The 14,352-nt window shown below is 40.2% G+C and overlaps 1 protein-coding gene and 1 pseudogene across 2 annotated transcripts in view; one reads left to right on the top strand and one right to left on the bottom strand.

The window, feature by feature from the left end:
• LOC110287984 (uncharacterized) overlaps nt 1-14,352 on the bottom strand; it is a 517,828-nt gene that overhangs the window by 217,751 nt on the left and 285,725 nt on the right. The window lies entirely within an intron of this gene.
• LOC147004083 (uncharacterized) overlaps nt 1-14,352 on the top strand; it is a 149,380-nt pseudogene that overhangs the window by 91,623 nt on the left and 43,405 nt on the right. Inside the window, exon 5 of the transcript XR_015047283.1 lies at nt 2,976-3,068. The product of XR_015047283.1 is annotated as an uncharacterized LOC147004083 (transcript). The remainder of the gene's footprint in view (nt 1-2,975; nt 3,069-14,352) is intronic.

Here is a 14,352-nt window from a genome sequence, read left to right as displayed (position 1 = left end):
TTGCTTAATTGTGTGCATTTTTAGCCCAGAGGACTGGACTCACAATATGAGAAGTTAGACAGGATCCATTGTATCTGAAGGGTTAATAACCCAGGTGCAGTGTCTTACTACATCCAGTTCTGGTCTAGTCTGGCAGCAACCTAGTGGGGAAGCTGTGCAGAGTAGGTCCTGGGAAGTTTTGTGGAAGGCAGCTTGCAACAGAGTTGGAGGAGTGGTTTCTGATGGGAAATGTGTGATTCCTGCATGATTAGATGAGTTTCAGAAAAAGACAAATTAAAAGCAGAGGAACAAGCAAGCAAGCAAGCAAGCAAGCAAGCAAGGAGGCAAGCAAGCAAGCAAAAATCCAAACCTTCACATTGCTGTGAAGAATTGGGAAGCTAACTAATTAAAAGGTGCCGAAGTAGGCGGGCTTAGAAGAACTGCAGGAAGCTGCTGAATATTGGGCGGGTCCAGAAGGCGGGGCTAGGCAGAAGTGAAGGGAAATTCCGCGGTTTCATCATTCTCCTTGGATCTAGGCTGCCTCGTGGTCAGGAAGTCATGGAGGAAACTAGTGCCTAGTATTTGCGGAACCTGAAAACTTTCTTATGCAGCAGTGGTTACGTTGGCCTCCTAGAACATTGAGCAGCTGGTCCTGTCACCTTCCAGGTCAGAGGAGCTGTTGTACTGGTTAATGGGCAGGCGTGTGGAGCAGGGGTGCATTTTCTGTCGACATTCTCACAATTCAGTGTTTGCGGAACCTGAAAACTTCCTTAAGCTGCAGTTGCTGTACTGGCCTCCTAGGACATTCATCTGCTGGTCCTGTCACCTTCCAGGTCAGAGGAGCTGCTGTACTGGGAAATGAGCAGGAGTAGGGCAGGCGTGTGGAGCAGGGGTGCATTTTCAGACTCCACTCTCAAAATTTTGTTGTGGTATCTTACCGTTATCAGGAAGTTTGAGATTCTGTGACTTGGTTTCATGGTGATGTTTAAATTAATTTTATGGTTGTCAGAATCTTTTTTTCTCTTTTTTTTTCTTTTTCTTTTTTTTTTAAATAACCCCGTAGATCCTTGGCCGTCTCTGGAGTTTGTCTACCGGGATGGTTGTCTTTGCAAAAGCCTTAATAAAGCTCCTCGAATTCAAATTCATTCATGATTTCTTAACTCCCCTGTTCCTCCATTTGCCATTTCATTCCCCTTTCTCCAGGGAATTGAGTAGGCATCCTGAGAGACCATTGTAGATATTGGTCATATGGGGAACAGTGCAGATTTGATTGAATTAGAAAATATTCGCTATAAAGTACCGTTGAAAGACCCAAAACGTGAGGACTCTCCCACGTTCTGACTCAGGAGAGGCAACACCCCAAATCACTCGTGAGAAACGGTATTGATGCAAATTGCAAGAGGACTTTTATTTCAAGAGAGCTCTCGGGCCCACATTCATACACCATGCAGGGCTAGAGGACTGTGGTGTGCAGAGTAGCTGGGTAAGGGGGTATTTAAAGGAAGAAACCACAAGTCAAGGGGGTGGGGAGGGCGTTGTTGGAAAATACCAAAAGTACCAGTTAAGGGGAAAGTCAAGACTGCTGTCTATGAGCATCAATAACAATAGCGCGTTTGCATAGTGGGTTCCAGGAGTGGTCAGGGTGGGTCACTGTGACTTTCTTTGTATGAACACCCAGGAAGCAGGTGGGTGGAGGAATGTCACTATCTGTTTAATGATTAGCATACCTTGGGGCATTGAGTCACAAAGGCCTTATTCTTAAGCCTGGGCCTAAAGGCCTAGTTTTTGTTTTTATGTTTCACTTTTTAACTGTCATGTGGCTGTAAATATTAATATTAACATAGGAAAGTTATAATCTCCGTTAGTTTAACACTGAGGTATATGTAGTCTTTGATGTAAATACAGAATTGAGAAATGTGTCTTCATAGGCTTAGTTATTAATGTTACACCTTAGGTTTGAATAAAACATGAAGACAGGATTGCAGCAAGGTACAGCTGAGGAGAAGATACATAGTAGGTTCTGTCAACCCTGAGTGTCCGCAGAGAAAAACTAATTTGTACCATGTGGGCAAGTTTTATAAAATAATACATTCTGACCAAGAGATGGATTTGGTCACATGCTACAGGCATTTTATAGGCCACTGTAGTTTCCTATGAGGCTTTATTATTTTCCTAAGACATGCAACCTGCAGTAATGCAAGAAGATACCTGGTTCTTGTGCTGGTGGTTGGGTTAATTTTTGGCATTTCAGTCTAAGGGAGAAAGCATTCAGAGATATCTGGCTGGTTCCAAACTGAACAAGGCCATCAGGTGGGGGAGGGGAATTGAGGGTGAGATGGAGGATAGAGGGGCAGGCCAAGAGATAACCAGGAGCCAAGAAAACACCTACCCAACTCTGACGTCATTGATATGTTAACAGGCACCCCAGTCAGCCATTCCTCCTGAATTTCTTTGAATCCTTCCAAGGTTCAGACCAGCATGCTGTGAGAGAATGATTTCAGGTATTTTAATAAGTAGAAAACTTACTACGGTGTAAAACAAAATTAGACAGCACCTTTTGAGTAATTATGATTGCTCACTTACATAAGAAAAATGACTCCTTGATTCATGAAAAGCCCACGCACACTCATGGTCTGATGAGTTCTGCACTGTGGACTTGCAGGTGTGGGAATGCTTAGACCCTGCACTCAGGGCTTTTTTTCACAGACCTCTTGTTGGTGAAGTCCAACTGTCTGGATTGTGTGGATCAGAATAATTTTCTTCCATTCTTCCCTGCTTTTCTTCTTTGTTACTTGGAAAAGGACTCTGCATGTGTGTTAACTGTGTGACTGACTTGCACATCTCTAGGGTAAACTGAAATACTCAGAGAAAAAGAGACATTTTCATAATTTCTCCTCTTTCCCTCATGTTTATCCTTTTATCAGGTATTGATATCTCTCATTTGTGTTCCAAGAAACGTTGCAGGTTCATTCTGAATAATATTTTCCCATTTTCAGGTATTCATATGCTCAGCCAAATGTGCATAACTGTAAATCAACACTAAGAGCACTGGATGGTTAAGGTCAAGGAGACTCTCACAAAGGATCCAGGTATGTTAGAGGTATTGAACAAGGGGTAGAGTGGGGATCACCTGTTAGTAGAAAGAGGATATGAATTTGATTTTTCCAGATTCTATTTCCTTATTGATTCTGGAAAAGAATAATATTAGATGTGATGATATGGATTTCCCATGGTTGGCAGTGCTGTCAGTCGTCACTTGATGTCAATATTTAATGAATTTTGATGCTGGGAAATTGCTGTTGCCCATTGTAATCAAAGTTTCTTTATCCAGACAAGACAGTATTACATGACAGAGTAGGTAGCTGCCCTTTAAGATGCAATTTCAGCTACCCAGAAAGAACACACCTCTACTTCCCACAGCTCCCATACCTACACCTCCAACATCAAAACCTCCCACAACTTCCACTCCTGTATATCCCATGTTTCTACCACGCACACCTTCACCTCCCACACCTCGGTGACCTCCTACAGTCACTATGGTTCCAGAGCAAGAGTTCTGGTTCCATTTGCAAATCTGACCTGCTTGTAGAGATGCTCTCCACCTTAGTGTCCCCAGACTGGAAATGCTGGTGACAGCTACTCTAACTCCCTCTCTGGAAAATGAGAAGGTGGTACTCAGGGTCCCTGCTCCTGGATTACAGCCTTCTCCTCCTCCTCCACCTCCTCTTCCTCTTCCTCATGTTTCTCTGTTCTCCTTTCAACTCAAAAGAGATGGATGACTGACAAGGAGCCAATGAGTCAGAAATAAGGAAGCAGAAAGAGAATGATGTTGCCAACTTATTATTCAGAGGTGCTCTCTGAGACCGAGAATCAGAGCAACCCCATCAATCACAGAGCAGACGCCTTTGCAGGCGATCTGTGGTGTCAGCCATTGCATGAGCAATTGGACCAGGAGCCTATGGCTACCTGCTAGCCACCACAGAGGAAGGAAGCTGTGTAGACACAAAAAAAGGGGGACAATTAGCCCCGAGGTTAGAGAGGACACTCAGAACCTGCTTTGTTGCACAGGTTGGACTCCCTGTGAGTTCTACTTGGGCCAGACTCAAATCAGGAGAGAGATGAAGCCAGTAGACACTCAGTCTGGAGGCTGTACCCCTTTGCCACACTGAGGGTGGGAGGGAAAAATGAGCTCATCTGACTGGATGGAGCCCTAACACACAGTATCTCAGCCATGGCTCTGCAAGGCGAGTGCATCCTAGATGGATGGATATAAAATTGGGCAAGCATGTGAGACGTTTTTCCTCCTCATATTTTTATTTCTATTTTCCTTTTTTTGGTTTTTGATTTTTCAAGACAAGGTTTCTCTGTATAGCCCTGGCTGTCGTGGAATTCACTCTGTAGAACAGGCATGCCTTGAACTCAGAAATCTGCCTACCTCTGCCTCCCAAGTGCTGGGATTAAAGGCGTGTGTCACCATTGCCCAGCCTATATTTCTATTTAATAATCTCCTTGGGGACTGGTTTTTCCTCATGTACACACAAATTCTTTGCAGAGTCCTGTAAGTATATGAACAGAGGTTCTCCCAGAAAAATATCCAGTCATTTTTATTATCCAGTTAGTAGGTCTTTATTATATTAGGGGCTTGAATAGTTTAAAAAATGTACTCATTTATTGTTATATGAAGTATTATAAGGAGATCAATAATTATAATTTTATTTTGTAATTTGATGTCTATATCTGTTAAGGTTTGATGAGCTCATTCTACAATAGTCTGTTCCTGTGAATTATAGGGGATGTCAGTGGAATATGAGAAACTAAGAGTCGAACACCAATTTTAATACACCTTTTAAGTTTAAACAATGGTATTTTTTGATTTTGAGGTCTTGGCATTATAAACTAATGAAACAAATACTGTATCATATCTTTGAAAGTTTCCCCAGGTTAGGCAAAGACATAAATAACAATGAGAATTCAGTGTACATCCATACAGGAATAAAAGCAAACTTTCCAAAGACAGGACATGTGTAACATTTGTCTGTTTTAAATCACAAGGATATAGGCTCATCAGGGGTTAACTACCCAAGCTGAGCTAACAGATTTGCAGGAATGCAGGAGCAGTTTTCTGAGTGCAATGGTGATTTGTAATGTAAGATCTTGCTAAGTTATCTTCATAGGAAAAGCAACAAGCTGTTGTTAAAAAATTAAACTAATCCTTACCTTCATGTATGTGACCAAGAAGCATAGAATGAACTTGAACATGTCCATTAGAGGAAAGGCAATTTCTAAATTGAAGCAAGGCTTGTAATTCTGAAAGGTGGGGCTAAAGTTGTAAAATACCTGTTATACAGTTTTTTGGTTTTTTTTTTTAAAGGTTTATTTATTTATTATATGTAAGTACACTGTAGCTGTCTTCAGACACTCCAGAAGAGGGCACCAGATCTCGTTACGGATGGTTGTGAGCCACCATGTGGTTGCTGGGATTTGAACTCTGGACCTTCGGAAGAGCAGTTGGGTGCTCTTACCCACTGAGCCATCTCACCAGCCCCTTATACAGTTTTTTTTAAAGGGGGCTTGTCCTTCATATATAAAAGACAATGTATCTCAGCTGCATCATGGTCAGGAAGTGGTAGTGGGAGAGTAGTCTGGAGTATTTGTGGTACCTCCTTAAGCTGCAGTTGCTGTGCCTTACTCACAGAACACTCAGCAGCTGGTCCTTTCAACTTCAAGGTCAGAGCAGCTGTTGGGCTGGGAAATGGGCAGAAGCAGAACAGGGGTGTGGTCAGGGGTGCATTTTCTGCTACTACTCTCACAATTCTGTTGAGGATATCTTACCATTTTTGGGAAGTTTGAGATACTATGAACCTGGGGTTTTGGGTGATGTTTTAATTAATTTTATAATTTCCAGAATATTTTTCTAAAATAACCTCTTAGATCCTTGGCAGTATCTGTATTTTGTACACAGGAGTTCTCTTTGCTAAAGCCTTAATAAAGCTCCTTGAACTCAAATTCTCCCATCTTTCTTAACTCCCCTGTTTCTCCTTTTGCTATTTCATTTCCTTTTCTCCAGGGGACTGAATAGGCATCCCAAGAGAGCTTTTTAGATATTAGTCATATGAGGGACCATTGCAGATTTGATTGAATTAGAACATGTAGGTTATAAAGTACCATCATATGACTGTAAATATTAACATTTACTGAATAAAGTTACACTCTCCATTAATTTTACACTGAGGTATACGCAGGCCTTGATGTAAATACACCATTCAGAATACGTCTTCACAGATTTAGATATTAATGTTACATCTTAGGTTTGAATGAAAATGAAAACAAGATTGCTGCAAATTATGACTGAGAAGAACATATATTGTATGTTCTGTTAACCCAGAGTATCACCAGAGCAAAACCAATTCCACCATGTGACAAACTTCATTAATATTTATATTGTGACTAAGATATGGACTTTCATCACAGGCTACAGGGGGTTGTATAGGGCGTTGTAATTTCCTATGAGGCTGAAAGGCCCACAACGTGAGGACTCCCCCACGTTCTGACTCAAGAGAGGCGACACCCCAAAATCACCCACAAGAAATGGTCTTGCTGCAAACTGCAAGAGGATTTTTATTCAAGAGCTCTCTCGGGTTCACAGTCATACGCCACGCAGGGGTAGAGGACTGTGGCACCCCGAGTAGCTGGATAAGGGGGTATTTAAAGGAAGAAACCACAACTCAAGGAAGTGGGGAGGGCGTTGTTGGAAGATACCAAAGATACTAGTTAAGAGTCACAAGGAAGTGCAAAGTCACAAGTGTCACAAGGAATACCTGGTAATTGTTCAGGTTAACTTTTAAGACAGTTTCTAAGAGCCCCTAACAATAGCACATTCTTCGAATGAACACTCTTTGAACCCAGGAAGCAGGTGGGTGGAGGAATGTCGCTATCTGTTTTATGATTAGCATACCTTGGAGCATTGAGTCACAAAGGTCACATTCCCAAGCCTGGGCCTAAAGGCCTAGAATTTTGTTTTTCCGTTTTACTTTTTCAAGGCTTTATTATTTTCCTAAGACTTGCAATATGCAGCATTCCAAGAACTTTCCTGTTTCTTAGGCTGGTGGTGCTTAGAGGTTAATTTTTGGCATTTCAGTCTGAGGGAGAAAGCAGTCTAAGTTCTCTGGTTGGATCCAGACTGAACCAGACCATGGTATGTGAGTGAGGGGTATTGACAATAAGAAAGGAGGATAGAGGGGCTGGCCAAAGGAGAATCAGGAGCCAAGAAAGCACCTAGGCAACAATGTCTGCATTGATATGTGAACAGGCACCCCAGATAGCTTTTCTTCCTGAATTTCTTTGAATACTTCCAAAGTTCAGCCCAGCATGCTTTGAGAGAATGATATCAGGCTAAAATATTTTTACATGTAGACAACTTCCTGTAGGTTAAGACAGAATTAGATAGCATTTTAAAATAATTTTGATTGCTCACTTACATGAGAAAAATTGCTCCTTAGTTCATGAAAAGCACTCTGCCTATGCACATTCATGTTTTGTTGAATTCTGCAATGTGAACTTCTTGCAGATGTGGGAATGCTTAGACCCTGCACTCAGGGTCTTTTTCAGAGACCTCTTGTTGGAGAAGATCAACTGTCTGCATTCTTTTCTTTTTCAATTTTTATTAGATATTTTCTTCATTTACATTTCAAATGCAATCCCGAAAGTCCCTTATACCCTCCCGCCCCCCTTCTCCCCTACTCACCCATTCCCTGGTGTTCTTGGCCCTGGTGTTCCCCTGTACTGGGGCATATAAAGTTTGCAAGACCAATCAAGGTGCCTCGCTTCCCAATGATGGCCGACTAGGCCGTCTTCTGCTACATATGCAGCTAGAGGCACAAGCTCTGGGGTTACTGGTTAGTTCATGTTGTTGTTCCACCTATAGGGTTGCAGACCCCTTCAGCTCCTTGGGTACTTTCTCTACCTCCTCCATGGGGGGCCCTGTGTTCCATCCAATAGATGACTGTGAGCACGCACTTCTGTATTTGCCAGGCACTGCCATAGCCTCAAAAGAGACAGCTATATCAGGGTTCTTTCAGCAAAATCTTGCTGGCATATGCAATAGTGTCTTTGTTTGGTGGCTGATTATGGGATGGATCCCCAGATGGGGCAATCTCTGAATGGTCCATCCTTTTGTCTCAGCTCCAAACTCTTTCTCTTTAACTCCTTCCACGGGTATTTTCTTTCTTATTCTAAGAAGGAATGAAGTATCCACGTGTTAGTCTTTCTTTTTCTTGATTTTCTTGTGTTTTGCAAATTGTATCTTGGGTATTCTAAGTTTCTGGGCTAATATTGACTTATCAGTGAGTGCATATCAAGTGAGTTGTTTTTTTTTTTTTAAATCATCTTGAGATAGTTTAATAACTTTTTTTGGGGGGGGGGTTGAGACAGGGTTTCTCTGTGTAGCCCTGGCTGTCCTGGCACTCACTTTGTAGACCAGGCTAGCCTCGAACTCAGAAATCCGCCTGCCTCTGCCTCCCGAGTGCTGGGATTAAAGGTGTGGGCCACCACGTCCGGCAATAACTTTTTAAAAAAGAGATTTAATTATTATAATTAAGTACACTGTTGTTGTCTTCAGACATACCAGAAGAGGGTGTCAGATCTCATTACAAATGGTTGTGAGTCACGATGTGGTTGCTGGGATTTGAACTCAGGACCTTCCGAAGAGCAGTCAGTGCTCTTACCCACTAAGCCATCTCACCAGCACCTCAAGTGACTTCTTTTGTGATGGGGTTACCTCACTCAGGATGATATTTTTCTGATACATCCATTTACCTAAGAATTTCATAAATTCATTGTTTTTAATAGGTGAGTAGCACTCCATCTTGTAAATGTACCACATTTTCTGTATCCATTCCTCTGTTGAGGGACATCTGGGTCCTTTCAGCTTATGGCTATTAAACATAGTGGAACATGTCATAGGCTGCTATGAACATAGTGGAACATGGGTCCTCTTTACCAGTTGGACTATCTTGTGGGTATATGCCCAGGAGAGGTATTGCTGGATCTTCTGGTAGTACTGTGTACAATTTTCTGAGGAACCACCAGACTAATTTCCAGAGTGGTTGTACAAACTTGCAATTTCACCGTCAATGGAGGAGTGTTCCTCTTTCTCTACATTCTTGCCAGCATCTGCTTTCACCTGAATTTTTGATCTTAGCCATTCTGACTGGTGTGAGGTGGAGTTTCAGGGTTGTTTTGATTTGCATTTCCCTGAGGATTAAGGATGTTGAACATTTTTTCAGGTGCTTCTCAACCATTCAGTTTAGGAAGTTGTTTCCTGATCCAACAAATTCAAAGCTATTCTCCCCTTTTTGTTCCATTAGATTAAGTATTTCTGGATTTATAATGAGGTCTTTGCTTCACTTGGACTTGAGTATTATGCAGAGTGGTAAATACGGATCTATATGCTTTTTTCTACTTGCTGACATCCAGGTAGACCAGCATCATTCATAGAAGATGTTCTCCCTTTTCCGTTGTATAGTTTTAGCTTCTTTGCCAAAATTTAAGTGTCCGTAGGTGTGTGGATCTATTTTTGGGTCTCCTATTGAATTCCACTAATCCACCTACTTATTTCTATACCAGTATCATACAAATTTTATTACTATTTTTCTGCCATACAGCTTTAAGTTACAGAAATTGAAAGCTCCAGAATTTCTTTTTTGTTCTTCAAGAATATTTTATCTATCCTGTGGGGTTTTTTTTTGTTTTTGTTTTTGTTTTTGTTTTCTTTGTTGTGCCATACAACTTTGAGAATATTTCTTTCAAGATATGTGAAGATTTGTGCTAAAATTTTGATGAGAATTGTACTGAATGTCTAGATTGCTTTTTGGTAAGATGGACATATTCATTATGTTAATCCTATTGATACATGAACAAGGAGATCTTTCCACGTTCTGATATCTTCCTGTTTCTTTTTTTTTTTTTTTTTTTTTTTTGGTTTTTTGAGACAGGGTTTCTCTGTGTAGCCCTGGCTGTCCTGGAACTCACTTTGTAGACCAGGCTGGCCTTGAACTCAGAAATCCGCCTGCCTCTGCCTCCCGAGTGCTGGGATTAAAGGTGTGCGCCACCACGCCCGGCTCCTGTTTCTTTTTTAAGATACTTTAAGTTCTTCTCATACAGGTTTTCACTTGCTTGTTTAGAGGTAACTGAGGATATTTTCTTTTGTTTTTGGCTAAAGTGGAGGGTTCTGTTTCCATAACTTCTTTTTCAACCCTTTTAATTAATTGTGTTTAGGAGGGCTAAGGCTTTCTTTAAGTTAATTGTGTATGCAGACACTTCGCTAAAATGTTTATCAACTGTAATTTTCTGGTAGAATTTTTTGGCTCACTTATATACACTATCATATCATCTGAATTTCTTCTTTTCCAAATTGTATCCCCTTGATCTCTTAAGCTGCTTTATTGCTTGAGCTAATATTTCTAGTACTCTACTGAAGAGATGAGGGGAGAGTGGACAGCCTTTTCTTGTCCCTGATTTTAATGGAAATGCTTGAAATTTCTCTCTATTTAGTTTGATTTTGGGTATTAGATTGCTAAACATTGCCTATATTTTGTCTAGGTATACCTGTTGCGTTCTGTCCCTCCAAACTTATCATAAAGGGGTGTTGAATTTTCCAGACACATTTTTGGCGTCTGGTGAGATATTTATGTGGTGTTTTTCTTTCACTTTTTTTTTTCCTATGATGCATTATTGTGATTGCTTATCATGGTTGTCCACTTGACTCAACCTGGAATGCACTACCATCGATAAATAGAGGGAATACCTGTGATCAAGATCTGTGGCTTTAAAAAACAGGCTTCTGCCTTCCATCGTGAAATGGGATGAAAACACTTTTATTTGGACTTTGAGGCCATAGAGGCCATGAGATGGTTAGGCTTAGATAACATTGTATATGTCTTTAATTTCAGGAGATTAGGGCAAGGAGAACTCTGAGATCAAGGCCAGCCTGACACAGATCAAATTACAAAGCAAGTCATGGTTGTATACACCATTAATGTAGAGCATACCTTCTGCTGGAGGCCTGCATAAAGCTGATGAAAGAAGGATGTCTCACTCTTCTTCACCTGCTTGCACTTACTTGCCAGCACATCTGTTGGAACTTACTTCTTCAGGAATCCTGGTTATTCAGAAGACCAGGCAAGACATATAGCATCATGGGACTGCGCTAAATTCTTGTACTTCTTGTTCACTGATTTCCATTGTAGGGCTTGTTGGACTGTAGACTGCAAGTTATTAGTATAAACTCTCTTGATATATAGAGATATTCCATAAGTTCTGTGACTACAGAAAACCATGAGTAATACAATTATGTTGGTATATTTTCTAAAAAGATTAACTTATTTATTGTGTATAGTTTTCTGTCTGCATATATGCCTGCATACCACAAGAGGGTGCCAGATCACATTATAGATGGTTATGACCCATTGTTTCCTGGGAATTGAACTGAGGATCTCTGGGAGAGCAGTCAGTTCTCTTAACCCTCTGAGCTATCTCTCGAGCCCTGTGGATTTTTATATATTGATCCACCCCTGCATTCCTGGAAATATTGGTATTAGTTCTTCTTTGACAGTCGGTTATAATTGTGCACTAAAATCATCTAGCCCAGGACATTTCTCTTTTGGTTCGGAGACTATTTATGACTTCTTCTATTGCATTAGGGGTTATAAGTTAATTCAGGTATTTTACCTTTTCTTGATTAAGCTTTGGTAATTGTTATATGTCTAGAAAGTCATCCATTTCCTTCCCAATTTTGTGGAATATAGGTTTTTCAAGAAAGACATAATTATTTTTTGAACTTCCTCACTGTCCATAGATATGTCTGTTTTTCAATTTCCAATTGTCTTAAATTGGATACTGTCTCTCTGACTTTTAGTTAGTTTGGCTAAGGGTTTGTGTAAGTTGTTGATTTTTTTTTTTTTTTTCCAAAGAACCAGCTCGTGGTTTCCTTGATTCTTTCTGTTGTTCTTTGTTTCTTTTTCGCTACTGTTTTTTTTTTTTTTTTTGCTTTCATTCATTTTATTAATTAACTATTTCATGTATTTACATTCCAAATATTGGCCCCTCTTCTTAGACCCCATTCCATGAATTCTACACTACATAAACCCTAGCCTTTGCATCTGAGAGTGCTCACCCACCGATCCACCCACTCCTACCTCATACTACTAGCATGCTACATCACTGGGGCATCAAGTATGGAGCCCTCTTTTTTATTTCTTAATGTCATTTGTCTCATACATTCTGTTTTATTTTCATTCCTCCTGGCATCTCCCCATTAGGACTGACCATTCCGGAGATGGTACTAAGGACTTGTTTCAGTAAAACTCCAACACCAATAGCCCAGCAAATAACACAGAACTCAGTTACAATATTTAAAACCTGCATGACTTGGGCAGATATTCCACTACACTATTGTATTCTCCAGCTTTTAGACCCCTTGCTATCTGTGGCTTCTCAGGTCCATGTGTTCTTCTCCATCTTTCTTCCACCCTTTCTTCCTCTAACTTCCCCTGCCTCCTTCATCTCCTTGTCTGCCCCTTCTTTTTCTGTCTTTCCCTCTCTAAAATCTCCAGCCCCACATTCCCCTTCTATTGCCCAATCACAAACTCTGGCCTTTATGCAATCAATTAAAATGGAGTGAAGGTTCACATGAAATTACATAAGTATATTCTACTGTTCATTGGGGCAGCCCCTCTTGAGGAAGCAGAATAAGCATTAAAGTAAAAATAGCACCAGGGCAATCCACATTGTGTTCAATCCCTTTTGTTCAACTAAAAGGATCTTTTCTCTCACATATAAATTGAGCACAACTCTTTAATTATGAAAATTTAAAAGTAAAAGTACCCTAAACACCCAGACCATCCATCTTCTCCATTTAGATAAAGCTCTACCATCTATCCTAACTTGAAAGGCTTACAATTCTATACCTGAATTATTTCCTGGTTTTAACTTGTATCTGAAAACCATCCTCTCAAATATATATCATGTCAGTCAATGCTAAACATCTTGAGTTAGCTATGAGTGTACAACAAGTCTTCAGCACCTGTAAGAAAGAAATCCAAGCATGTCCTAAATATTACCTGAAAATATAGGAAGCATAAAACATAGCTTCCAAAACCCAACCAAACTGTGGACACAGTTGACAACCTGGACAGTCCCTCATTCCTCAAAATGGGGGAGCATCAGTCTTCAGCCTTCTGGCCAGGATCATCTGTCAGAACTTTGTAAAGCAGAATTTTGAAGGACTGCTTATCCTGTCTTGGCAGATTTATTAGTTGCTCTTCAACATAGTATGTCCTTTTCCCGGATGGGACTTCTGTCTGTAGATGAAGTGAGGCAATTCTTCTCTGGTGGCTATCTCACCACAACTGGAGCAACTCCACAGTTGTGCATTTCATGTTTATACAAAGAATGGGATGTTGTCAGGAGCAGACATGTGTCTAGTCAAATGATATTTAAAAATGAAATTGCCTTATTGTCGTATTCTGTGGGATTCTGATGCCTTGAAAACTATTTATCTATGCAAAGTATATCTGAACTGTTAAGCTTGACAACTCTCAACCATTTCTGATTGAAATATCTCAAAAAAACCTTTATAATTAACTCAGGACTATGATTCTGTTACCTGACCCTTAACTTGTATTTTCAATCATCTAAAAATAGTTTGTAATAGCAGACATAGAAGGACCCAGTCTAAGCTTTGTATTCTTAAACGTGTTACATGGGTACAAATCCTATCTAATAACAATAATATTACTCCCAATTTTTACATTAATCTATGAATTTCATACCATTGAAAACCTTAACTGTATTGAAATAAATTCTGTAGAAATGTAAGAAATTATAAGTTCAATACTACATCAATTATAAGGATTTCTATCACTGTAAGATATGGCCATGCAGTGTTTTTAAGAGTAAAGTTGACAACCTATTCTTATTTGTCTAGTATTCTAATTTCTATATTACTATATCCCATCTTTATCTTCCCTACCACTTTTATTTACAAAGAAGGAAGGATAGAGAAGGGGAAAGGAAAGATAGACGTCCCTGAGTCTAAGCTCTCTAGCTCCCTCCCTGTCTAAATCTACAATATTTGTAAAATATTCCTAAAAATGATAACATATCTATGATTCATAAAATAACCAGAACCATCCACCACAACATAAGATCTGATACGATGATCTTCTTTTGTCTGCTTATAGCTGCATTGAGGTGAAAAAATCCCTTCTGTGGGCTGAAGGGACAAAACAGGAAAATTGGTTTGGTCAAAGGAGGACTAGTTAGTGTCATTTGCCTTCCAGGCATTATGTGCTGAGAAAGTTCATCGCTTAGATG

The sequence above is a fragment of the Mus caroli genome, unplaced genomic scaffold (genome assembly GCF_978045245.1).
Source record: "Mus caroli unplaced genomic scaffold, Mus_caroli_1 scaffold_6, whole genome shotgun sequence".
NCBI classification, from domain to species: domain Eukaryota; kingdom Metazoa; phylum Chordata; class Mammalia; order Rodentia; family Muridae; genus Mus; species Mus caroli.
The sequence above is the reverse complement of the archived record's forward strand: the minus strand, read 5'-3'. Positions and strand labels throughout refer to the sequence as shown.